The 25424-nt window shown below is 36.5% G+C and overlaps 1 long non-coding RNA gene across 2 annotated transcripts; it reads right to left on the reverse strand.

The window, feature by feature from the left end:
• Nucleotides 1-1144: 1144 nt before the first annotated feature.
• On the reverse strand, nucleotides 1145-16598 carry LOC129524325 (uncharacterized). 2 transcript variants are annotated; one of them, XR_008668106.1, is made up of 5 exons: nucleotides 16571-16598; nucleotides 12994-13091; nucleotides 5730-5776; nucleotides 3051-3127; nucleotides 1145-1374 (listed from the first exon to the last, which is right to left on the reverse strand). It is a non-coding gene; the product is annotated as an uncharacterized lncRNA (long non-coding RNA). The 2 variants fall into 2 exon arrangements; XR_008668105.2 differs by lacking the exons at nucleotides 12994-13091; nucleotides 16571-16598 and adding an exon at nucleotides 12097-12264.
• Between the last annotated feature and the right edge of the window lie 8826 nt (nucleotides 16599-25424).

A 25424-nucleotide genomic window follows, 5' to 3' on the forward strand; every position in this document is an offset into this window, starting at 1 on the left:
CCCCACTTGGGCTTTGTTAGCATGAGTGAAAATGAGGCCACAAGTTTTTTTTGTTTGTTTGTTTAGTTTTGTTTTCTGGATGTGGTTGGAGTAGAGCAGTTAGTTACAGCCTGAAAGTTTTCTGCCTTGATAGTCTGCCCCTTTTCTGCTCCTTTGCTAGAGATGGCAATCTTTCATTGCAGCTTTTTCTCCATCCAATGTTGTTTCTGGATTGCTGATTTTTCATCTCCAAGTCTGAGATATATGATGGAAAAGAAAACCCAGGAAACCCACCACCATGTTGTTCTTTGAGACCAAGGTCCCTGGCTTGTCTACCTTTTCTCCATACTGCGAAGTCTTCCCTTTTTTTCTTTTATTTTAGGTGGGGGAGGTTAAAATATATACAGTGTCCAGAAATTTAGTTGAACTTAGCTGTTGGAGGAGGGAAAGTTCTTCTGTATCTTTCCTGATGCTACTTGGTCTAATCAGAAATGTTGCAGAATTAAGGGAAGTTTTGTTTTGTTTTGTTTTTTGACAGAGTCTCGCTCTGTCCCCAGGCTGGAGTGCAGTGGCGTGATCTTGGCTCACTGCAAACTCCACCTCCTGGGTTCAAGTGATTCTTCTGCCTCAGTCTCCCGAGTAGCTGGGACGACAGGCGTGTGCACCACCACACCTAGCTAAGTCATCGAGACCTGGTATTACAATTTTTATTATTTGATTACCGCTTTGATATTTTTTTTCTTCTGAGATGGTACTTAGTTTGAGGGAACTTTTATACATTAAGGTTATTAGCTCTTTTGCCCTATGCAAGCAAATATTTTCTGAAAATTTTTATTTGACTATTAGTTTTATTTATGGCATTTTTTGAGTCACATAAATTTTAGAACTCTCTACGGGAAAATCTCTATAATAGTCATCCTTTATGAATTATTCCATTGTTTCGAACTAATATATTTTATGACCATTTTGTAATTCAATGAATTTTTATGGATATTTTTTCTATTTTTTTCTTTTTTGACTTATTGGTTTGATTAACTTTTACATTTAATTCTTTAATCCATGTAGAATATATTTGGTTGTATAATGGAGATAAAGCTATATTTGATTTTCTTCACATAGTTAACAAACTGTGCCATTATCATTATTATTAAATAATCTTGCCTTTCTTTAGAGCCAAAAATTAGCTCCATGTACTTGGTTTCCTTGATCTGATGCTGTTTTTCTGACAGACTTTTCTGCTTTGAGATTTCTGATAAGGTCACTGCTCCATTTAACTAGAAGCCTTGATCTCTTATCTTCAAGACTTGTTTTGTCAACAAAGAAGATCCTATCTCCAACAGTTCATTTATTTCTAATGCACACAAATCTTGCTTCCTCCATGGGGCAGCTGACCTCCTGGGGATTAAAAGGAAAGACAACTATTTATTTTTCTTCCTTTAAGAATGGCATTAACCGTTATTCTGGAGATGTATATTGTGCCCATAGTGGAGAACACAGAAGATAAAATGGTGGGAGGAATATGAGTTTTGAAACAGAAGTGATTAAGAAGAGTCCTTTCTAATTCATCAAGATATGAATTCTGAAACCTTATTTCATTTTACTTGTCTCTTAACTAAGTTTGATATTAAATACAGTAACTATAAACTTTCAATTATTTCACTGAAGAGTAATCGTCTTTGGAATAAAACAATTCTGATATTGAAGCTAACAGGTATTTGCCATGTGGAAGTTGCATGTCCAAAGGGATATATTAGAATAATAATGCTTACTTCATAGTTTTGTTATGAGGAATAAATTTTTAAAATGACCATTTAGGTGAATATATCAATCATGGAACCTTGCCACATGCTGAGTGATTAATAGTTATTGAACTGCCTTTTGATGTCTTTTCTGAAAAATTAAAATTTGGATTATGTAATAATGTTTTAAATCCATATCATTTGTTGAGTAATTACTATATGCCAGATAGATTGCAATTTTTTTTCAATATTTTTATGACATCTCTGTGCATGAACTAGGCACTATTTTAAATACCACTTCGCAGAAAAGCAAATTAGGTCAGCAAGAGGTGAACTCTCTAATGTAGAGTTACATAACTTGTACATAGGAGGACTGGCATGCGAATCCAAGGTCTGACAGATGCCAACTCCAGATCTCTCATTCTTAAACTCCATGCTACTTGGTCTAATCAGAAATGTTGCAGAATTAAGGGCAGTTTTGTTTTGTTTTGTTTTGTTTTGTTTTGTTTTTTGACAGAGTCTCGCTCTGTCCCCAGGCTGGAGTGCAGTGGCATGATCTTGGCTCACTGCAACCTCCACCTCCTGGGTTCAAGTGATGTGATTCTCCTGCCTCAGCCTCCTGAGCAGTTGGGACGACAGGCGCGTGCACCACCACGCCTAGCTAATTTTTGTATTTTTAGTAGAGATGGGGTTTTACTATGTTGGCCAGGATGGTCTTGATCTCTTGACCTCGTGATCCACCTGCCTTGGCCTCCCAAAGGGCTGGGATTACGGGCATGAGCCAAGGGCAGTTTTAACAAACTAAACCAGAGCTTCCTCTGCTGATTTAATTTCACTTTTGCAAATATATGTAAAGCATTAGGTGTCAACTGCTAACATTTGTCTTTGCCTGTGTATTTCTGGTGTGCTAATGTACCCATAAGTCATCTATTTAGCTAAAGAAAACTGAGGAGAATTCTTGGGAAAAGGTCAATAGACTGAAAAAAAAAAGACAGTCAAGGATGTATAGACTGAAAATCAGAAGAGAGGATATTTTGGAAAGGAATAGGGACTATGCTATTCAAGGATACTGGTTTAACATGTCATGGCTTGCATCTGAAAATGAAGAAAAAGGGATTTGTACCCTCAAATGAGAATACCTGGAGTCAACACGCTATCATAAAACAATGGTAGGTAGGCATTGCTTGTCACACTAGCACTGAAGGCAGTGTGCTTTGTACCCTGTATAGCATGGGGAGTCTCCTGGCAGAGGCAGCAGTGACAAGTGGAAGTGATAAGCATGTTTGCAAAGTACTATGATCAGAGGATGTAAAGCAGAATGGGAAGACATACCTGGGTGCCGTAGGAGAGCTGATGGAATCTATTTGTGAGCACACATTAAACATCCTGTGAAATGGGCTGAGTTCTCCCTTAAGAGGTGGCAAGTGGCAGAAAAATATGATACATGTGTTAGTTTGGTCAAATTTGAAACTTTTCTTTACAGCAGATAATAGCTGATGATGTTGCCTTTCAAGACCAGCGTTCAGGATAATCATTTGTTTTTTTTTAGAGTAAAACTAGGTCCAGCCAGTAACTCTATTTCAACTGAAGTAGTGTTTTTAATTGAGTGTGTGATTTGGGGTACTTCAAAGCTCTTAGAGCCATCTAAATTACTATTAATCTACCTCACATGAATTTATTCTATAAAATTAATTACACATGCAAACACGCATATATTCGGCTAGAATTTTCACCGAGATGTAGCTTTGAAAATGATCAGAATGTTTGACTTCTGTAGCTCCTCATGCTGGACTAGGCAATTTGCAAGAAAGGGATTAATTCACTGATTAGCTTGCTGCTTAGATGTGGAAACAGGCTATTTTATTCCTACAAATTTTTTCCAGAAACTATTTTTTTTTCTTAAAACCATTAGATCTTTTCTCTTTGCTTAGTTGTAAGTTTAGGAAGAAGGTCAGTTCTTGTTTTCAGAAGAGCTAAAGAAAAGAAAAGGAAACTGTCTTTAACTTAACATTACAAGTGCTTAATGGTTTAATGTGATCTTACTTTACAAGCTCATTTTTAAATAGATAGTTTACTACAGGAGGATGTGGGAAGACATAATCTTAATTCAAGAACAAAGATTTAAACAATAAACTACGGTAAAAACAAAATGTAGAATCTTTTTTTTTCATAACTAGAAAGCATTTTGGGCAGGCAGAATAAGTTGTGAGTTTGCACGGGCTGTGGGACTAGTTGCCTTGGTTCCAATTCAGGCTTCACTCCTCACTATCTGTGAGAGTTTTGGACAAGTTATTTAACCTTTTTGCATCTCATCAATAAAATGGGATATCAATTTTGTGGAAAAAATAAGACTAAATGAGACTCTAAGGAGTACCTTTGTGGAGCTGTGCTGCCTGACACATAGCAAGTGCTCAGTTAGTATTAACTATTACTATGCAGTTCAAGCCCTTCCTTCTGCAGACTGAGAGGCTGATCCAGAGGAATAACCCAATTTGGAAGGGCTGGGACGACAGTTTTCATTTTTCTATTTTTAGTTTACCTAAGAGGGCAGCTGAAGACTATCAGAGCAAATACTTCCCACTCAGGAAAATGAATTCTGTGTTACCAAAAAGGAAGAATTATTTAATCTAAAAATTAACGTGAAATATGTCTGATTTTTAGGCATCTGGAAATCTAGAATAGACAAATGTTTGAGAATGAGATTTTTTTTGCACATGCATCTTTCTGCTTGACAATTTTAAGAAATCAAATGTGAAAATCCACTGTACTTTGATCATATAGATTACACATAAGAACATAAAGTACATATTCAAAAAGGAGAGACCTTTATACCTCCTGAAAATGCTTGATGTACTATTATATCTGTCAACATAGTATCCAGTTCTAGATAAACAATTCCACCCAGATTTTCTGGGTAATACTATTTAATCTAATTGTAATCTTTGCACCAAAAGCAATCAAATACGGTTTGGAGTTTAAATTGAGATAAAGTTCTTTCGATGATCAGGGGAACATAAACTGTTAAGACTACTTTTTTTTTAATTTGGAAAATAAAGTCAGAGATAGCTCTTCATCCTCAGCAAGCATGTGTTGGTCATTCTTTCTATACACATTATATTCCTTAAAAAAACAGAACACGCTGCATGGATAGACCTTTCCACAGGGCCTCAATTTTAATTTTCCAGAGTTGAGAGAAGCAACATCCATCAAGTTCCCTGAACTGTTGGGAATAATGCTGTTTTTGTCACACACAGGATCCATTTTGGCCCCAATATACCCACTGACTTTAGACTATAGGCTTGCAGATCTTTCAGCACAATGCTGTATTACAAATTGTCCCTTTAGCAAGATGGCTTCATTTTAGCAGCCTGTTCTGGTTTCTATATTCTTCCAGGTTTCACAGTTCAGTGCAGTCATACAAGGTGATGGCATTTTTAAGGCTCTATATTTATTGGTCTACAAATGAAGGTAGGTGGCCAGGTGCTATTTCAGGGGTTCATCTGGCAACCTGGTGTTAAATTTGAGTACCTTTAGACTAAGAGAGTTGTGATTTTAATACTGGAAACATAAATATTGCCATTTATGGAAATGGCTGCTGTAACAGGAAGTGATCTCATAAATCATTGGTTGAAATAAGATTATAAGAAGGTCTAAATTTAATCTGAAAGATCGTTAAAACCTGGGACATATTATTTCTAAAAAATTGGTTTATTAGAATCCATGCAACCCCTATTTGCAGTTTAAACCTTTTATTTATTGGATGCTAACTAAACCTTATACTTTAATTATTTCCAACATTACTCGGACATTATCTAATTTCCTATGAAGACAAAATCACATCTGAAACACATACATAAACAGTGTACGGCCTATAAACAGTCATAACTGTTCTTTAAGTTTTATCTTTTGTCCAGGAAAAAATTTTGCCCCCAAATGGACCATGTCTATGTATGAAAAGAGAGAGTCACTCGAAAGATTATGGTCATTAGAGATAGGCTGAAGAAGGATCACCTGGAGTCACAGGACTTGAAAGCAATTCCCAGCACAACGAGTAAGAGCTGTATGAACAAGAGAAAACTGTTAAGCTTTTCTTATCTTTCATTTCACCCTCTGTAAAATAGCAGCAACAGTAGCATCTGCTCATAAGCTATTTATCTGCTCTTCTTCCATCCCAAATACTCTGCTAAGTCCTTTGTGAATGTCCTTTATGTTTTGCAAAAATTATATAAAAATAGAGATATTAAATGTGCAGCCTGGGCATGGTGGCTCATGCCTGTAATCCCAGCACTTTGGGAGGCCGAGGTGGGTGAATCACTAGGAGTTCGAGACCAGCCTGGCCAACATGGTGAAACCCTCTCTCTACCAAAAAGACAAAATTAGCCGGGTGTGGTGGCACATGCCTGTAGTCCCAACTACTCAGAGACTGAGACAGGAGAATCACTTGAATCTGGGAGGCAGAGGCTGCAGTGAGCCGAGATCATGCCACTGCACTCCAGCCTGGGTGAGACAGAGTGAGACTCCTCTCAAAATAAATAAATAAACAAACAAATAAATGTCCAATAAATACATATATTTCAGTATATAATTTGAAATGTATATGACCAACTGTAACCAAAAACCGAATGTCTATACAAAAGAGACTGTTTATACAAAACTTGCTATTTTGTATATTGTTCTCTGCTTCATCTCGTGATTTTAGAGTTTTTATGTTAAAGTTAATAATTAAACTCTCTCATCTGTTACTTTTATAATCTTCTGCTTTGTTATTTGAATGAGTGAAACACGTTCTGTGTGGGGATGTATTTTCAAATGCAGAGTTGGACCTACAATTAAGAATTAATAAACTATCAATGGTTCAAAAATAACATTATTACTAATGTGATAACAAAATTACTTGTGGTTTTCTAACAAGTGATATAAATGAAAGAGTAAGAGTGAAACTTTGGTAATCACACAACTTTACTTTGATTATTAAAAAATGTCACACAGGCCAAGAATGGTGGCTCACACTTGTAATCCCAGCACTCTGGGAGGCCAAAGCAGGACAATTGCTTGAGCCCAGGAGTTCAAGACCAGCCTGGGCAACACAGCAAGACCCTGTCTCATAACTAAAAAAAAAAAAAAAAAAAAAAAAGAGGCACAGAATTAGCATCTAAGTCAATATTTTGCAATAGAAAATTAAGGGCATTAGGTTCTATGGAGAAGAGAACTGGGGAATCTAAATATTCATAAAACATTGACATTCACTTAAGGTAGGGTTAATTCAGAAGCTATTTATCTGCACCATAAATTTTGATATTCTCTGGAGTTCTGATCTCTCTTCTTCTTTGAAACCTTCTTATAGGCAGAGAGAACCCGGTTTCTTGGTTTTATCAATAATCTATAAATGTATAATCCCAAATGTACATCTCTAGTCCAATCAATCTCTCTCCTGTACTTTCTATCCAACACTCTATTTTAGCAGGTCCACTCATTTTAAGAGAAAACATTTTTTGATTTAATAACTACCATTAAGCATCAGAAATCTTACCATTTAAATATTTTCTGTTTCCTCAAAAAAGGAAGCTGCCAACATATAGTATCTGTTTGTGGGTTTTATTTGTCTGTATAATATCTATAAGCAAGCAGTAACTGCCTATGTTAGTAAATTTAACATATCTTTCATTCAGCTCACATGTACTCTTTGAACCAAGGGTGGAGATTTTGCTGTAAATATTTGTTGCATGAATAATTCAATGAACAAATGCTTAATGTGAAATGGTAGAGCTACAGAGAGGAATAGATAGTAGAGTTTAAAAGATAGCGAAATTAGAGTGTTATGAAGAATAGTTTTGATTTTGACCCTGGGTTTGAATCCCACACTGTCCTCTACTCTTGCCCTCTCTTTTCTGTCTACTCCCTGGAAATAATAAAGATAATTTGAGGACTGTGAAGCCCTAGAAGATGGCAGAGCCACTGTACAGCAAGAGCCTGGTCCCCTAAGTGAAATGGTCTCCCTGCTGATCTGCATCGGACTGTGAGGTTAATGAGAAGGAAACACACATAATGTTGAATCACTGAGACAAGTGATGAGCTAGGTATTTCTGCTAGCCTATCCTGGCTAATACACCTACCTCAAAGGGTTGAGGTTAAGATTAAATAAAGGTAATATTGAATGCACCAGCCTAGAAGTGCATATACTATAAATACTATAGTTTCATCTTTATTTATTTATTTTTTTTGAGATGGAGTTTTGCTCTTGTTGCCCAGGCTGGAGTGCAGTGGCGGGATCTTGGCTCATTGCAGCCTCTGCCTTCTGGGTTCAAGCAATTCTCCTGCCTCAGCCTCCCAAGTAGCTGGGATTACAGGCACCAGCCACCATGCCTGGCTAATTTTTTGTATTTTTCGTAGAGATGGGGTTTCACTATGTTGGCCAGGCTGGTCTGGAACCTCCTGACCTCAGGTGATCTGCCCGCCTTGGCTTCCCAAAGTTCTGGGATTACAGGCATGAGCCACCATGCCTGGCCCAAATACTATATTTTTAAAACTCCCTTTTACCTTTGTGTGTCTTAATGAAAACACCTCTCAAGTAGAAGCATATTGTACAACTTTTATTTTTAATATTAAATAGCACTATTTACTTTATGTAAACAATGTGTCCAGACACTGTGCCAAGTATGAATGAATGTGTTTACTGCACTAACACTATGAAATGATAACTGGGCTGGACTCAGTGGCTCACTACTGTAATCCCAGCACTTTGGGAGTCTGAGGCTGGTGGATCACTTGAAGCCAGGAGTTCGAGACCAGCCCGGCCAACATGACAAAACTCCATTGCTACTGAAAAAATACAAATATTAGCCAGGTGTGGTGGCAAATGCCCATAATCCCAGCTACTCTGGAAGCTGAGGCACTAAAATTGCTTGAACCCAGGAGACAGAGGTTGCAGTGAGCTGAGATTGTGCCATGGCACTTCAGCCTGGGTGACAGAGCAAGACTCTGTCAAAAAAAAAAAAAAAAAAAGATAAAAGATAATTATATTGTCTCCTTATTGATGAAGAAACTGGAGTATATAAGATAAGTAATAATGGGGCAATAGTCATTAAATTAAAGGCCATTGCAGACAAATCAAGAGTGGCTATAGCTTACTAGAAAAGTATAAATTTCCCCAATCCACTAAAGAAATACTTTGTGGAAAGTATTCAACTAAATTCAGTCTTTAGACCTAAAAGTTATAAAAAATCAGCTTCTCAGATACAATTATAATAAAAAAAGAAGATCATTTCACTAACAAACTTTTGGTAAAATTACAAAGTATCATGCCAACAAATGCAAATACATAAAATAGAAATGTATAAAGTTAAACTCTGTATGTTAAGTAATTAGATTATATTCAAACTCCTGGGAGAGTTTTTTTAGTAGAAAGTCCGTTTTGATCAGGCAGGAGAAAGAAATAAAGAGTATTCAATTAGGAAAAGAGGAAGTCAAATTGTCCCTGTTTGCAGATGACATGATTGCATATTTAGAAAACCTCATTATCTCAGCCCAAAATCTCCTTAAGCTGATAAGGAACTTCAGCAAAGTCTCAGGACACAAAATCAATGTGCAAAAATCACAAGCATTCTTATACACCAATGAAAGACAAACATAAAGACAAATCATGAGGGAACTCCCATTCACAATTGCTTCAAAGAGAATAAAATACCTAGGAATCCAACTTACAAGGGATGTGAAGGACCTCTTCAAGGAGAACTACAAACCATTGCTCAATGAAATAAAAGAGGATACAAACAAATGGGAGAACATTCCATGCTCATGGATAGGAAGAATCAATATCGTGAAAATGGCCATACTTCCCAGGTAATTCATAGATTCAATGCCATTCCCATCAAGCTACCAATGACTTTCTTCACAGAATTGGAAAAAACTACTTGAAACTTCATATGGAACCAAAAAAGAGCCTGCATTGCCAATACAATCTTAAGCCAAAAGAACAAAGCTGGAGGCATCACGCTACCTGACTTCAAAGTATACTACAAGACTACAGTAACCAAAACAGCACAGTAGTGGTACCAAAACAGAGATAGAGACCAATGGAACAGAACAGAGCCCTCAGAAATAATACCACACATCTACAACCATCTGATCTTTGACAAACCTGACAAAAACAAGACATGGGGAAAGGATTCTCTATTTAATAAATGGTGCTGGGAAAACTGGCTAGCCATATGTAGAAAGCTGAAACCGGATCCCTTCCTTACACCTTATACAAAAATTAATTCAAGATGGATTAAAGACTTAAATGTTAGACCTAAAACTATAAAAACCCTAGAAGAAAACCTAGGCAATACCATTCAGGACATAGGCATGGGCAAGGACTTCATGTCTAAAACACCAAAAGCAATGGCACCAAAAGCCAAAATTGATAAATGGGATATAATTAAACTAAAGAGCTTCTGCACAGCAAAAGAAACTACCATCAGAGTGAACAGGCAACCTAAGGAACGGGAGAAAATTTTTGCAATCTACTCATCTGAAAAAGGGCTAATATCCAGAATCTACAATGAACTCAAACAAATTTACAAGAAGAAGACAAACAACCCCATCAACAAATGGGTGAAGGATATGAACAGATACTTCTCAAAAGAAGACATTTATGCAGCCAAAAGACACATGAAAAAATGCTCATCATCACTGGCCATCAGAGAAATGCAAATCAAAACCACAATGAAATACCATCTCACACCAGTTGGAATGGCGATCATTAAAAAGTCAGGAAACAATAGGTGCTGGAGAGGATGTGGAGAAACAGGAACACTTTTACCCTGTTGGTGGGACTGTAAACTAGTTCAACCATTGTGGAAGTCAGTGTGGCAATTCCTCAAGGATCTAGAACTAGAAATATCATTTGACCCAGCCATCCCATTACTGGTTATATACCCAAAGGATTATAAATCATGCTGCTATAAAGGCACATGCACACGTATGTTTATTGTGGCACTATTCACAATAGCAAAGACTTGGAACCAACCCAAATGTCCATCAATGATAGACTGCATTAAGAAACTGTGGCACATGTACACTGTGGAATACTATGCAGCCATAAAAAAGGATTTCATGTCCTTTGTGGGGACATGGATGAAGCTGGAAACCCTCATTCTCAGCAAACTATCACCAGGACAAAAAACCAAACACCGCATGTTCTCACTCATAGGTGGGAATTGAGCAATGAGAACACTTGGACACAGGAAGGGGAGCATCACACACTGGGGCCTCTTGTGGGGTGGGGGGAGGGGGGAGGGAAAGCATTAGGAGATATAGCTAATGTAAATGACGAGTTAATGGGTGCAGCACACCAACATGGCACATGTATACATATGTAACAAACCTGCACGTTGTGCACATGTACCCTGGAACTTAAAGTATAATAATAATAAAAAAGAAGAAAGTCCATTTTGAAATCAGCACCATATACTCTTTCAGGGGTCATCTTAGATTCTGTTAACTAATACAGTTGTAAAATTTGAGTTATTTGCCGCAAGAAATATCTTAGAACTATGAGGCACTATGATTTAAGGAATTATACTGCTTATAAGAGAAGAAACTTCCCTTTGACGAGCTCTTTTATCAAGTTTCTAGAATAGTCGACCCAAATCTACTAATTTTAACTTTTCAAAACAAAATAATAGAATACAATAATCCACCATGAAAGTTTTCACTCTACGATATTCTCAAACATAGGACCACTGGCAAAGAACCTATAATAGGCTTTCACGTAGATTTCGCTTATTTAAAAGAAATATTTTGTATTAATTAATTATATTGATATTCTTGGAGGATGGTTAAAGAGGTTTTTTTCCCTTTCTTTTCCCGCAATTATTTAATTGAATGAATTTAATTAATGAAAAAGTAAGGAAATAGAAAAGAGCCCATGGGGAGGAGACAGATCACTGCTTTGAATTCTGGAAGGTTCTTAAATAATTTTGATAGAGTTCCAGATAAATGAGAGAATGAGGTTGCTAACCAATATGCTATGAAAAAAAAATGAAGCTTTCATGGAAAATCTTCTCTTCTAATTAATTATCTTTACATATGTTTTCTAAATATTTATCTTTTGTAAGCCCTGGATCAATAAATGTATTGTGTTAAACACTTTAAAAAGAGTGTTTTCATTTTCATAAAGTATGTCAGTAATAAATATTGAAGAATTGACAATTGCAAAACCCATGCATATGTGTTAATCATTTATTCATCCATTATCTATTCATTCATCTATTCAAAAAGTATTATCTAGTACATATTGCTATGTACTAAGTATTGTGAAATAAGGGGTCAAGGAGGTGTTGAGAGATAGACTATTAGTATTCAATGATTGTGAATATAGCTGTAGCTCGATTACCTGGCAATATAGCAAATGTATCCAATATCATTTTGTTCCAGGGAAAGAAGGCTACTATCCAGTTTCTTCAATGTCAGTTCCTTGTTTGCATACATTCTGAAGGTGCTATGTGCTTCAAAAATTCTTGGCCAGACTGGGAAGATTGTGCTTTGGAAATCGTTAAATTTCATCCTTTTAAAAATACAGGTGTGATTTTTTACTGGACGGAAAGCCCCAAATTTAGTTGATTTTTAAAATAAAACAACAATGGTAACAACAATAACAACAACACTGGGTGTGTGTCTGAACTAAAATGACAGTGAAATCTATGCATATTCTTTAAAAATTAAGAAGGGAACCGAGAGTTGTTTTTTTTTTTTCAAACCTTAGCTGAACTATTTTACTCACTCAATACTATTTTCAGTAAGAGTTAAAACTGTATTTTAAAGATTACCAAGTGATACAGAAATGTTCTTGGTAAAAGGGAGGAAAAGGGAATGTAAAATTTTTTAAACTATACAAAACGATTAAAAAGACAAATGCTTTACAAGATTGGGTAGAGATTCAAAAGAAATCTTTCTATCAGTACTATCTTAATAGATATAATTATGTTGAAGTCATCAGTTGACATGCATGGAAATCATATGCTTAAAAAGTAAACTTATCAAGGATTAACCTAAGAAATATTTAGGACAAGAAGTGTGTCTTACTCATTTTTTAAACCAAAAGAATCTAGCAGAATAGCAGTGCCCATTTCTACAACCAAACAGCTTGCAGAAATTTGCAAGAGAAAAGATACTATCTTTTTTAATATAAGAACTGCATTTCCCTCCCAAATTAAGGAACCCACAATGCTATTCTTTATTGATATCTTTGAAAACTATGGTCTTTTCAGATTATTTATTTATATAGGATCACCTTCCAGATGTGCTGCTCTGTGTCACATGGGAAACATTTATCTTCACGTGCTTCTAAATCTCTCTTATATGATTCATACTGGATTTCAGTCCAACCACCTTTAAAAAAAATAAAAACAAACATTCCCTAAGGTGCCCAAGTTCACGCAATTCCAATACACCATATAAACTGCAATAAACCATATGCTGCAGGAGTCTAGAATAAATAGCCCTTTTAAAAAACTGAGCTGCCAACAAAATTGAGATTCCATTTTTAAATGATTTTCTGCAAAGTAAACATTTTTAAAGCTTGATCTTTGTGTAATTTTTCACTGGCATTTTTCAAGCTAGAAAAAAATCTGCACATGTTCTTTTTGTAACGAAGGGTTTAATACTGCACTGTGTCACCAAGTCCCAGTGAGCTAATTTGTTCTAAAGACAACATTACTACATCAATACAACACAGCTTAACCTTCAACTAACCTTATTCTGTTTGTTTTCCACATCCCAGCTGAGGCTCTCAGCCAAAACGTCCCCTCAATTTTGGGTTTATTTCTCTCTAGATGGAAAATATTGCATATAAACTATGCTGCTTTTGTATATCGGAGAGAGGAAAGGCAATGTTCACACAATCCAAAAATTCTGGACATACACACACACATCCTCTCATACACACATAGCCCTTGTTCCTTATCTTACAAAATATGGAATCACTTCAGGGAGCTAGAATGCTTAGAATTTAAGATAGAATTCCACATTAAAGCAAGGTCTCCAAAGAGAAATTGTGAAAAAACAGAACAAATTCAAATCCCACAGTTTAGTGTTTTGGCTCAAGCCTCTTTATTTCTTCAATTTCTAAGGCCTCTTACTATAATATCCTTGTTCATGTGAACAAATGATGACAGTTTTTAGTGAAACCGTCATGAAAATAGCTCAGTTTCACGCATGACTTCTCCCTTAGCTCTCCCTGTCTCCCAGACCCAAAAGAAATCAGAAGCACTTTCAATGCTTCCTCATTTGTTTCAAATTTAATTGATTTGTTTACATTTGAACATGCTAGAATTAGATGCTCTTCTGTGCTGAATAGGTGATGTTATTTTCCTATTTTACACCAGAAAAGTCGTGAAATGTTGATACCCTGAAATTGTTTTGAATGAATTTTTTCAGACTTTATGCTAGCTAGACAAGTTGATGGGCTCTCAACTTTTGCAAAAGAAAAAAAAAATACATTTGTAGTCAGAAATTGTAGGGTAGAAAAAAGAATGTTCCATATTTTATTTTAATTAGCTAGGTGGTTTGCAGACTATTAAGGCCAAGTCTCACTATGTCAGATAACTGTGTATGACCTGAGACTTACTCTTAGCTGTTAAAAATAATTGGGTCAATAAAGAAAATATGAACCAAAATGAGCTTGATAACTCAAGAAATCACAAAGAATATCTGTTACTCCCAGAGTTAGGGATTTTTCTACAAAACTTATCACAAGTCTGGAAAAGAACTCAAGCGTAGTAGAAACTTTTTATTAGGCAAAGATTGATTTTTTTTTTTAGCATAACACTGTTGTATCATTATCCATCTTCGTTTGAAAGTATCTCTAAGCCAGTGTTATGAAATCCTCATTGATGCTTTGCAAATAGAGAAGCAATTGCAAAGTGTCATAAATGTCATTTTATCTGATCAGAATGGTCAATAGATGAACTATACAATCCAATTTCTGCTGTCAAAGTATTTAAGATTTCAAATAAGAATTATATTAGATTCAGGACAACTCAGGACAATGCATTAATTACTTTATATAGAATTCTAATTCTTTGGAAATTTACAGTGCAGGTACTACCAATACCATTATATATATATTTTTTTAAAAGAAGACATCTGATGCTTTATTGAAATATGTCCTTCTAAAATTTATGCTGAGGTTCTAACCCAGTTAGGTTGTTCTTATAAAAAAGGGAATTTGGACACACACGTACACATAGGGAGACCACCAGGAGAAGATGAAGGTGGAGATCTACAAACCAAGGAATGCGAAAGATTGCTAGAAAACCACCAGAAACTAGGGATAAGAATGGAACAGATGGTCCCTCATCATCCTCAAAAAATCCACCTTGCTCTTGGACTTCTATCCTCAAGAACTGTTTGACAATACATCTAGATTGTGTATGCTGTGGTATCCTTATTTTGTTATGGCTGCCTTAGCAAGCCAGTATATATTTTTTGGATACTTTTCTGAGTCTTTTTTTTTCTGATAGTTTCCTGACTCCCAATTCATGAGTGAATTGAAGATTAAACATCTAACTCGATGATTTTATACTTTTGTTTTACATCAGAGTCATCCATGAAGAGTTTTCAAAACACAAATACTCAGGCAAAACCTTAAAACCTACTGAATCAGAATCACTGATATGGGGATCCGAAATTGGTATTTTTGAAAAGGTCCAGAGGTGGTACCAATGCACATCTTGTTTTGAGAACCACAGGTCTAATATACGTGTGGGTATCATGGTCCGGGGGTGATGTCCATTCCTTATAGTGGAGGAAAGTGCCCTGGTTTTGTTAATCATGGGAGCCTCACGGCAGTGACTGCAGCCTTGGCTACACATTAGATTCATCTGGGAAGCTTTTAAAAACCACAATTGCAGACTGTACCCAGATCAAATAAAAGAGAATCTCTGGGGTGAGATTCAAACATCGGTATTTTTTAAACTTGCATGTGGTTGCAATGTGTACTTAGGGCTGAGAGCCATAGGTTTAAGTTTAAGAAGTAAAAGTTGTGGGCAATGACTAATCAACTAATTAACATAGTCAAGATCAGATAACTCAATGCAACCCAAATAAGTCAACAAACATTCACCTCAAAACATACTGAGCTGATACTTTTCTCCTTTGTTCTCCATTTCTCTCTTTTAATATATCCCCTCCTCCTTTCTTCCTCTCTATCCCACTTCGTCTTTCTTGGTCACTCAATTCTTTTTTTTTTTCCTTTCCATGCCATCAAATCTATTCTCTGGCTCTAACATAGCTTTAACTGATAGCCTGTCTTTATCTCAAATTTTGATATTTTATTAATCATGTTTTGAGGGTGTATAAATTTTTATTTTTTCAAAAATGGCATTAAAATATTATATTTATTACTGTGAAAAAAAAATCTATTTTCTGACCCTAAATTGGAAATATGAAACTGAAATTGTATACATCTATCATATTTTTGAGTTAAATTATATCATCTCTGATCTTATTTTGGAAATTAGAGCTGAGATATTTTACATTTCTTCAAGACGCTCCATTTTCTAAATTAAGATGCTTTTTCAGATGCTTTCTTAAATATACACACCTCTTACTCCCCATTCTCACTCCCTATATCCTTAGAATATTTCAGAATACTGTTGGATTAAATATCAGGCCTCTGGCATTAAAGAGCTCACAGGCTTCTGGAGGGTCACAGTGTTTTTCTAATCCTAGGTTTATTTCCCTAGTGTAACTCTGAGGAACTTGGAAGACTTCCTGGGAGCATGGCAGCAGCTGCTAGAAGGCAGCAGGACAGTACCATACATTACACTCGTAGAAGGCGCTGAGAGGTTAACAATGAGTTGTCTCACCATTGACAAAACTTTGAATGGTGCCAAGAGTTAAGAACTGCCAACAAAACTTGTGACTGTGAACAGCAGATAAACTTATTTTGAGTTGAGTTTAATTTCCTGGGATCCTCTTCTCGGAAAACTTGAGTCTCATTTTCTCAGGACCGATGATATCTCATTCTCCTCTTCTCATTCTATCATTTTGTAAAGAAACAGTATCTGTTTTACGTAGGTCCTAACTGGATCATAGAAGTAACTCACTCCAGAGAAGCACTGCAGATGTAAGATGTCAAATCTATTCACCAACAAGAAAAATAGTATTAACCGTAGATGTGGCCAAGCAGAAGAAAAGGGTCATATGTGCACCACCCATTTTAAATCTCTCTTTTAATTTTTCCTGTTTTGGGTTCCCCTTTTTCACTTTTTCCTCTTTTTCTTTTTATTCTCACATTTGTAATAAAGAATATAACCTTTTTTTAAAAAAAATCTCCTGTTCACTGAATGAATTTGTATGCATAAACAAATCAGACTTTATTATAAACTCTCTCAAAAGTTGACCATCTAGACTTGCCTAGAAAACATTGGTCCAGATGATACCACATAATTAGCTGACCACCTTTTGAAAAATCCACCAAATAATTAGGTTTTCATACAAATGATCAGTTGTTTTTGTGTTTTTGGTTAGCCTTAGTTTATTTTGCAGAAAAAAAAAATGCTCATTTGCATGGTCAAAAATGTTGATGATTTTTTTTCTTCCTGCTTCATGATAGGTCGTGTAGTTGTCTATTCTTCAGCTTTGTGATTAAAAGGGAAACATAAGTTGCAAGTCTGAAAATGGAAAAAAGTCAACAACTCAGTCAGGCGACACTATTTTTGCTCAAAAGAGCTATGTAAAAACACAATGGCTCACCCTCTTTCTGCCTGGCTCCCCCCAGCATGCAGACACAGAAGCACCCATTGTACTAAGCTCAGTGAGTGTGTTAGCTTCCTGGGGCTGCTGTAACAAAGAACCACAAACTGGATGACTTAAAACAACAGAAATGGCCCGGCACTGTGGCTCATGCCTGTAATCCCAGCACTTTGGGAAGCCGAGGCAGGTCGATTACCTGAGGTCAGGAGTTTGAGACGAGCCTGACCAACATGGAGAAACCCTGTCTCTACCAAAAATACAAAATTAGCTGTGCATGGTGGTGCCTGCCTGTAATCCCAGCTGCTCGGGAGGCTGAGGCAGGAGAATCTCTTGAGCCCAGGAGGCAGAGGTGGTGGGCCAAGATCGTGCCATTGCACTCCAGCAGCCTGGGCAACAAGAGCGAAACAACTCCGTCTAAAAAGCAAGAAACAAAAAACAACAGAAATGTAATGTCTCACAGTGTCAGGAGTGAGAAGTCTGAAATCAAGATGGCAGTAGGGTTGGTTCCTTCAGAGGCTCTGAGAGTTAGTTCCATGACTCTTTCCTACTTCATGGTGACTGACAGCATCCTTGGTGCTCCTTGGCAGCACTCCAGTCTCCGGGGATGCTCCCCGCGTTTCTGTATGCAAATTCCCCTCTTCTTATAAGGACTCCAGCCAGATTAAATTACAGCCCACCCTAATGCCCCACCCTCCCCCCCGCCCTTTTTTTTTAAGACAGAGTTTTGCTCTTGTCGCCCAGGCTGGAGTGCAATGGCGTGATCTCGGCTAACTGCAACCTCTGCCTCCTGGGTTCAAGCGATTCTCCTGCCTCAGCCTCCCGAGTAGCTGGGATTACAGGCGCCCAACACCACTCCTGGCTAATTTTGTATTTTTAATAGAGACAAGGTTTTATCATGTTGGCCAGGCTGGTGTCAAACTCCTGACCTCAGGTGATTCGCCCGCCTTAACCTTCCAAAGTGCTGAGACTACAGGCGTGAGCCACTGCGCCTGTCCAGCCTCATCTTAACTTGAATACATTTGTGAAGACTATTTTCAAATTAGGTCATATACACAGGTACCAGATTAGGGCTGTAGCATATGTTTTGCGGGGGACACAATTCAACCAGTAGCAGTTGGTTATAGGAACATTTTGTATATGTCCTTACACAACAGTTAAATTTCATTGTTAGAGAAACTTATTTTCTGGCAAAGCAAACTAAGTACAGTTGCATGCACCATATATGTAATGTGCGTACAAACTATTTCTGCCTGTTTAAAAAGTACCCAGTGGTATTTCAGTTCTAATTCTAATTCCCACTTTTGATGAACGTCTTCTTCATTTTTTTTTCTTTTTTTACAGAGGCGACATTCATTTATTGAGTTTTTTCTTTTATTTTTATCTTTACATTTTTATTTTGAAAGATTTGAATATACACAAAAGCATAGAAAATAAGATAACAAAGGTGCATCTATTTATCACTCAATTCAAGTAAGAGCAATATGTCTCATCTTGCTAATTTTACAGCCCTTACCCACTTCCTCCACCCCTCCCTGTTACTTTGAAGCAAGTCCTAGGCATTATACCATTTTACCCATAATATTTCAAAATATACCTCTAAATACTTAATATGATTTAGCTGTAGTATTAAATATAGCCACAACCCCCTTATTCCACCTACAAATCTAACAATCCATTAATATTATTAAATATCTAGTGTTCAAATTTCCATGATTTTCTTATACATTTTAATCACAGTTTATTTGTTGAAATTTTCATAAAAAATTGTTAATATAACATAATTAATTAATAGTTCTATGATCTCTTTTAACTGTAGGTTTCATTTCCTCTCATATAGACGTCACTGTGCTAGCCGTGAATATGCTAGTCTGTGTGAGAGAAGGAGGCTGCCCCAAAATAACACTTACACACAGCTGAACTAAAGCGCTTGCTTAGTGATGTAGTTGACTTACCTTCTGACACAAGCTCACCATGAACTGGTCAATAGTGGTTTCCAAACCTTTTGCTCCAGGGACCCTACTTTGAAAAGCACTGTCTGGGTGCTGCTTACCGTGTCCCCAGAATGTTATTTATCATAGTCCTTGTGTCCTATATTTCTTGTATGCTGGTAGTCCATCCAATGCCTTGATCAGATTCGGAATTAATTTTTTGGCAAGATGACTTTCTAGGTGATGTATACTTCAGGTGTGTACTTCAGGTGTATACATCTTTGGCAAGATGACTTCTAGGTGATGTATACTTCAGATGTATACTTCAGGTGTATACTAGGTGGTGTTAGCTGCCATTTAGTTATTATTTCTTAGATTTATTTATTTATATGTGATGGAAAATAATGAAAGTTTAATTTTATCATCTCTTCTTTATCCATTAACTGGGAATGATTCCACAATGAGCAACTTCTTTTCGTCAACTGTTGTATGACTTTGAGGTACAGTTAATATATGAAAGTCAAGATAAATATTTATTTCTTTTTTTCACCAGTTATCACATACTGAGATAACCTAATTTCTTAAAAGGTGACCAGTGAAGGCAGTGAGGGGGTATGTCTGAGATGAGCTCATAAATTTAATTATATTAATTGTTTCAATACACTAAACATCTTATGGATGCTCAGATTCTCCTGAAGATGGAACAATATTTTTTTTGCCCCAAAGATGGGACAATCTGAGCATCCATAAAATGCCTCTTTAACTTGATTCCTGAGTCCTTTTGATAGACCCACAGGTAATCTTTAATATATTTCTTGATTTCTGGCCCCACAAATGCCCTAGGTTCATCCTGGGTATCTGTTGTGCTGGGCCTGGAATCAGCCACGTCTCTAAGAAGCCCTTGTCCCTTTATGGCCCCTGTCTTTTGACTGCATTTTTATGGGACTGTACTGGGACTCAACTGCCCATTAGATAGTGTTTTCAACCTCTCCCATATTTTATGAAGGACATTTTTTCTCTTGAAATACTAAAAATGTATTTTTTTCTGTTGAATTACTTTTTTTCTTGAATTCTACAGATGTGGCAGAGCACTTACTGTCTTTGAGTTGATCAGCTAAAACCCAGATAGTTGGTCACAAGAACCACAGTAAAATTTAATTCTAAAATATAATAAAGAGAACTGAATGATAAAATTGCTATGCTCCCTGCGGCAACAGATTAGATCCTCATTTCTCCATACACACCACTAAGGGTACAGATGAAAACCTAGGAATTTCCATTTTTTTAAGCTATGACAGTAGGTCCAACTGTAAACTCCCATACAGGGAGTCAACCAACAATCTTTCAACAAACTAGAACAGGCCAATTTTGTTTGTTTGTTTTTAATCACAATACCTAGGTAGTTTTAAGAAAATCTTGGTTTCAAATGATGTTAGTTCTAGAGTCTTTCATTTATTTATTATTTTAACATAATTACTGCATACTTCTTGTATGTATAGGACACTGGAGATTCTAAGATGAATAAGATAAGGAACCTACCCTCAAACTGCTTATGCTACATGGAGAAATTAAGTGTCAAACAGTGTCCAAGATTTACACAACACAATATAAGCAATTGAAGAAAAATTAAGTGTATTTATTCTTTTGACCCTTCAAGAAGAGTAATTCAAATTAACAATAAGCTACAATTTTAAATTTTTTCACTGGGTAATTATAGATTATTGAAAAAGAAAAAAACAAATTAATAAAAAGGAGTAAATAATTTACTGGAAACAGTATAACTTTGAGTTAAAAAAAGGAAACATTGGGGTTTTATCTGCTGAAACTGTGAGACCTTTAAATGTAAAGTGCCAGACATCTGGTTGCTATGGCCTCAGGGCCACAGCAATAAGCAGGCAAGAAAAAGGACTATGTCATTCTTACAAATCCTGACCTCAGACTTGACATGCAGCCAAAGTGTTTTAGGACTTGGCAATGTTATTTTATTGACACATGTCAAATAATTCTAATTTATGGCCATATAATCCTACATCTTGACGTTCAGCTTTGCAACACACAATGGAATTCAATACAATGGTAGTGTTAATATTAGAGCCAAGTAAAATGAGAACTCAACTTTTATGTTGAGCTTTATGAGTAACAAACGGGATCATAAGATGTTTAATTGTTTGGTTGTTTTACTAATTCTGTGGCCTCTGAATGTGCTTATACCATTACTGGATTTAGCTTTATTTTCTTACTTTAAGTAATCCGGGACACAACTTAAGAGATGATGGAAATAAAACATGTCATATGCAAAAGGTTGAAGTTTACATAAAATAAAGAAATCCATGGAAAGAATTCTCAATGAGAGTTCAATCTTTGTGAAACAGACTATATATGTTATTTTTGACAGATGAATATCTTGTTTTTGAAGAAACCTCAGAAAAGTACTCTCAATTTCATTCAGTAATCTCTGCAAGTATTGAATATTATTATTCTTGGCCATTCTGATTTATTTTCATATATCAGGCAATTTTCCATTTAAACCACTAATTTTTTATTTATTGGCACTAAAATTGGTTTAAAAGTACACATAATGAACTACTCCATAATAGCCTTACTTCTGAATAGCAACGCAAAAATTCTAAGGTAAAAAAAGTAGCAAATGGAATCCAATAGCACACTGAAAAGGTGTAGTACATCATGACAAGTTGTGTTTATTTCAAGATTGCAGGTATGGGCCAGGTGGGGTGTGGTGATTCAATCTTTTTTTTTTTTTTTTTTTTTGCTCGTTTCATTCTTTTTATTTATTTATTTATTTTTTATTATTATACTTTAAGTTTTAGGGTACATGTGCACATTGTGCAGGTTAGTTACATATGTACACATGTGCCATGCTGGTGTGCTGCACCCACTAACTCGTCATCTAGCATTAGGTATATCTCCCAATGCTATCCCTCCCCCCTCCCCCCACCCCACAACAGTCCCCAGAGTGTGATGTTCCCCTTCCTGTGTCCATGTGATCTCATTGTTCAATTCCCACCTATCAGTGAGAATATGTGGTGTTTGGTTTTTTGTTCTTGCGATAGTTTACTGAGAATGATGATTTCCAATTTCATCCATGTCCCTACAAAGGACATGAACTCATCATTTTTTATGGCTGCATAGTATTCCATGGTGTATATGTGCCACATTTTCTTAATCCAGTCTATCATTGTTGGACATTTGGGTTGGTTCCAAGTCTTTGCTATTGTGAATAATGCCGCAATAAACATACGTGTGCATGTGTCTTTATAGCAGCATGATTTATAGCCCTTTGGGTATATACCCAGTAATGGGATGGCTGGGTCAAATGGTATTTCTAGTTCTAGATCCCTGAGGAATCGCCACACTGACTTCCACAATGGTTCAACTAGTTTACAGTCCCACCAACAGAGTAAAAGTGTTCCTATTTCTCCACATCCTCTCCAGCACCTGTTGTTTCCTGACTTTTTAATGATTGCCATTCTAACTGGTGTGAGATGGTATCTCATAGTGGTTTTGATTTGCATTTCTCTGATGGTCAGTGATGGTGAGCATTTTTTCATGTGTTTTTTGGCTGCATAAATGTCTTCTTTTGAGAAGTGTCTGTTCATGTCCTTCACCCACTTTTTGATGGGGTTGTTTGTTTTTTTCTTGTAAATTTGTTTGAGTTCATTGTAGATTCTGGATATTAGCCCTTTGTCAGATGAGTAGGTTGCGAAAATTTTCTCCCATTCTGTAGGTTGCCTGTTCACTCTGATGGTAGTTTCTTTTGCTGTGCAGAAGCTCTTTAGTTTAATTAGATCCCATTTGTCAGTTTTGGCTTTTGTTGCCATTGCTTTTGGTGTTTTAGACATGAAGTCCTTGCCCATGCCTATGTCCTGAATGGTAATGCCTAGGTTTTCTTCTAGGGTTTTTATGGTTTTAGGTCTAACGTTTAAGTCTTGAATCCATCTTGAATTGATTTTTGTATAAGGTGTAAGGAAGGGATCCAGTTTCAGCTTTCTACATATGGCTAGCCAGTTTTCCCAGCACCATTTATTAAATAGGGAATCCTTTCCCTATTGCTTGTTTTTCTCAGGTTTGTCACGGATCAGATAGTTGTAGATATGCGGCATTATTTCTGAGGGCTCTGTTCTGTTCCATTGATCTATATCTCTGTTTTGGTACCAGTACCATGCTGTTTTGGTTACCGTAGCCTTGTAGTATAGTTTGAAGTCAGGTAGCGTGATGCCTCCAGCTTTGTTCTTTTGGCTTAGGATTGCCTTGGCGATGCGGGCTCTTTTTTGGTTCCATATGAACTTTAAAGTAGTTTTTTCCAATTCTGTGAAGAAAGTCATTGGTAGCTTGTTGGAGATGGCATTGAATCTGTAAATTACCTTGGGCAGTATGGCCATTTTCACGATATTGATTCTTCCTACCCATGAGCATGGAATGTTCTTCCATTTGTTTGTACCCTCTCTTATTTCCTTAAGCAGTGGTTTGTAGTTCTCCTTGAAGAGGTCCTTCACATCCCTTGTAAGTTGGATTCCTAGGTATTTTATTCTCTTTGAAGCAATTGTGAATGGGAGTTCACTCATGATTTGGCTCTCTGTTTGTCTGTTGTTGGTGTATAAGAATGCTTGTGATTTTTTTACATTGATTTTGTATCCTGAGACTTTGCTGAAGTTGCTTATCAGCTTAAGGAGATTTTGGGCTGAGACAATGGGGTTTTCTAGATATACAATCATGTCATCTGCAAACAGGGACAATTTGACTTCCTCTTTTCCTAATTGAATACCCTTTATTTCCTTCTCCTGCCTAAATGCCCTGGCCAGAACTTCCAACACTATGTTGAATAGGAGTGGTGAGAGAGGGCATCCCTGTCTTGTGCCAGTTTTCAAAGGGAATGCTTCCAGTTTTTGCCCATTCAGTATGATATTGGCTGTGGGTTTGTCATAGATAGCTCTTATTATTTTGAAATATGTCCCATCAATACCTAATTTATTGAGAGTTTTTAGCATGAAGGTTTGTTGAATTTTGTCAAAGGCTTTTTCTGCATCTATTGAGATAATCATGTGGTTTTTGTCTTTGGCTCTGTTTATATGCTGGATTACATTTATTGATTTGCGTATATTGAACCAGCCTTGCATCCCAGGGATGAAGCCCACTTGATCATGGTGGATAAGCCTTTTGATGTGCTGCTGGATTCGGTTTGCCAGTATTTTATTGACGATTTTTGCATCAATGTTCATCAAGGATATTGGTCTAAAATTCTCTTTTTTGGTTTTGTCTCTGCCCGGCTTTGGTATCAGAATGATGCTGGCCTCATAAAATGAGTTAGGGAGGATTCCCTCTTTTTCTATTGATTGGAATAGTTTCAGAAGGAATGGTACCAGTTCCTCCTTGTACCTCTGGTAGAATTCAGCTGTGAATTCATCTGGTCCTGGACTCTTTTTGTTGGTAAGCTATTGATTATTGCCACAATTTCAGATCCTGTTATTGGTCTATTCAGAGATTCAACTTCTTCCTGGTTTAGTCTTGGGACAGTGTATGTGTCCAGGAATTTATCCATTTCTTCTAGATTTTCTAGTTTATTTGCGTAGAGGTTTTTGTAGTATTCTCTGATGGTAGTTTGTATTTCTGTGGGATCGGTGGTGATATCCCCTTTATCATTTTTTATTGTGTCTATTTGATTCTTCTCTCTTTTTTTCTTTATTAGTCTTGCTAGCGGTCTATCAATTTTGTTGATCCTTTCAAAAAACCAGCTCCTGGATTCATTGATTTTTTGAAGGGTTTTTTGTGTCTCTATTTCCTTCAGTTCTGCTCTGATTTTAGTTATTTCTTGCCTTCTGCTAGCTTTTGAATGTGTTTGCTCTTGCTTTTCTAGTTCTTTTAATTGTGATGTTAGGGTGTCAATTTTGGATCTTTCCTGCTTTCTCTTGTGGGCATTTAGTGCTATAAATTTCCCTCTACACACTGCTTTGAATGCGTCCCAGAGATTCTGGTATGTCGTGTCTTTGTTCTCATTGGTTTCAAAGAACATCTTTATTTC

The sequence above is a fragment of the Gorilla gorilla genome, chromosome 7, assembly GCF_029281585.2.
Source record: "Gorilla gorilla gorilla isolate KB3781 chromosome 7, NHGRI_mGorGor1-v2.1_pri, whole genome shotgun sequence".
In the NCBI taxonomy this organism is placed as follows: domain Eukaryota; kingdom Metazoa; phylum Chordata; class Mammalia; order Primates; family Hominidae; genus Gorilla; species Gorilla gorilla.